This window comes from Triticum urartu, unplaced genomic scaffold (assembly GCF_003073215.2).
Source record: "Triticum urartu cultivar G1812 unplaced genomic scaffold, Tu2.1 TuUngrouped_contig_8965, whole genome shotgun sequence".
NCBI classification, from domain to species: Eukaryota; Viridiplantae; Streptophyta; class Magnoliopsida; order Poales; family Poaceae; genus Triticum; species Triticum urartu.
Window position 1 is genome coordinate 905 of NW_024119966.1, and position 2,391 is coordinate 3,295.

Genomic DNA, 2,391 nt, shown 5'->3' on the forward strand with positions numbered 1-2,391 from the left:
ATATATATACACCAGCTGGGTTCATTCAATGGAGTAACCTACACTAGCTCATTCACTACTAGTTAGATCAATGGAGTAACCTGTTATTTCCTTTGGATTTTTTACTATAAAAAGTCATGGCTCACCTATTAACCGGCGGCCGTAGAAGGACTAATCACCTAACTGAAACACTAATAATCAGAAGATAGATTGAACTTCGTTTAATGGATATACAACATATTGAATTATTTTCTATTTGGTCTAATTGATATAATCATGTCTAATAGAGTTCACAATCTTTACTTTGAAGATTTGTAGCTAGACATTAGAACTGTTGACATGCAAATAATTAACTAACTGCATGTCGTACTTGAATTACAGGTTTTTTTGTCTTCGTCACTCCTTTGTTATATGGAAGAAGACTTCATGGTTAGCATTATTTATTATAACACATTCATATAAGATTTTCTCGCCACTGTAAGTAGGAAGTTAATTTTTTATATGTGCTAGTGGACAAGTGAGGAGTTCTGTAATCCACTGCATCATTTCGTCATACAAATTTGTTTGTTCTTATATGTGCCTTCAGACTAGCCATTGTGGAGGGAGGGGAAGGCAGGCCTGGGATGTTTGTGCGTGCATTTAACACATCTTACATCAAATATACCATTAGGGAAAACAGTGGAGGGAGTTCCAGCCAGTGGCAGAGAGAGAAGAGAATTTTACTGGACTATCAATACTTCTTCATTGGTTCAACAGGGAGGTACTTGCTCCTATATAAGTATGGAGGCTGTCATGATGCAGGCTATTTCACCCTGGACCTCCAGAGATTCCAGTTTGAGGGAGTGAACATTTCAACACGGTGTCGATTGTACTCACGCATATAGCAACTTCCCACCATCGTTGTTATCTACGCCGACGGTATCAAGTGGCAAACTTTCTGTTGCGTCCTAGTTATCTCCCAGCTTTCATAATTATCACACTGCTTGTCTCATGCTAGATACTACCTCTGTACCAAAATATAAGACATTTTTGTAGGCTAGTTTAGCCTAAAAAACGTCGTATATTTTGATACGGAGGGACTAGTTCATTATTTTGATTGGTAGTTGTTGTTACACTATTTTGTAGTTGCTACTTTTTATGTGCTCATGGCGAAGCTAACCAAGCTCAAGAACATAACAATGATTCATTTGTTTGTCTGTTTTCGTTGCCATTTTGAAGTGGTAATCAGAAAAGCAAAATTGAGTGATCTTGATTAATTTCTCAAGGGAGTATTCACCAAAAAATTCCTTAATGGAGTTGCCATATACTCCCTCAGTGTTTATCTTGCAAAACGATCCTATATTGTTGGACGGAGGACTTAAGTAGCAAGAATAGTTTGTGCTCATAAACTCTTTGATTTGATCTTCTGAAGATAAATTAGAGGCAGAACAACCATGCTTTTTAGACATTTTGAACTTATTATCCACCTCTATCTCACTCTGCATGCCAAATGCAAAGCAATCGGTTTGTTGAACGCTGCTACTGAGACCCCTGTGTTTCTTAAGTTAGAAATCCGTTAAACTAGCTAGGTAAACTTGTAGGCTAAGTAAACCTGTAGAACCCTGTGGTTCTTAAATTCTTTTAAGATCAATTTCTTATGTGTACCAATCTTTTTCTGGCTATGTATTCCAGGTTTCCAACTTGTATTGCAAAGTACACTGTAAACACATAAAACTGAGTCTGAGTTGTTACATGTCTCAAATTTTATTGAGGTCAAAATTATATGAATGTCATTTCTTGTATAAGCAGTTTACCAAGTCTTCTCCAATAGTAATGCGTATGTCATGTATATGTTCCTATTCGCTCCCAATTTCCTGAATATCTATGATCTGAATATGCATAATTTTGATAAATTTGCAGGCACTCAGGAAGGTGCCAAGGAGATGCTGGACCAAGGCATGGAGGCACTGCGAGCTGAAGAGCACATAGCTGCAGATGCTGGAGGCCGGGCCGGTGAGCTGAGGATTGGAGGTAGCGTTGATTGGTGTTTTTATGGAGAGATAGGATGCAACTGTTTGGTGTTTTTATGCATTTTGGTTTGCTTGTAAATGTGTTTGCACTAGCTGGGAGTAAGTGACTTGGCAAGAAGTGTAGGTGTTTTAATTGAAGGCATGAAAAGCCATGACAATATGTATGCTCTTACAGGATGTGCTCTAATGCCGCTGGTTTATTAGAATTCTTGGATTAGTAATGATGTGTAATGCTGCTGGTTTATTGCAAATACTAGATCATTGATGGCGCGCGTTGTGGCGCCCGTCTAATTTGGCTCTATAATTTTCAGGTATAGAAGTAATATGTAGTATATAATTGTGTACAATGTTTTGGAGTGGTGTTGTGCTTTCTTGCCTCTTGTGCTTGTTTCCTTCATTTTAC

General features: G+C 37.9%; 1 long non-coding RNA gene across 1 annotated transcript; it reads left to right on the top strand.

The window, feature by feature from the left end:
* The first annotated feature begins 332 nt into the window (after nucleotides 1–332).
* Nucleotides 333–2,191, top strand: LOC125532074. The gene is made up of 3 exons (XR_007293719.1): nucleotides 333–408; nucleotides 650–897; nucleotides 1,879–2,191. It is a non-coding gene; the product is annotated as an uncharacterized LOC125532074 (long non-coding RNA).
* The last annotated feature ends 200 nt before the right edge of the window (nucleotides 2,192–2,391 follow it).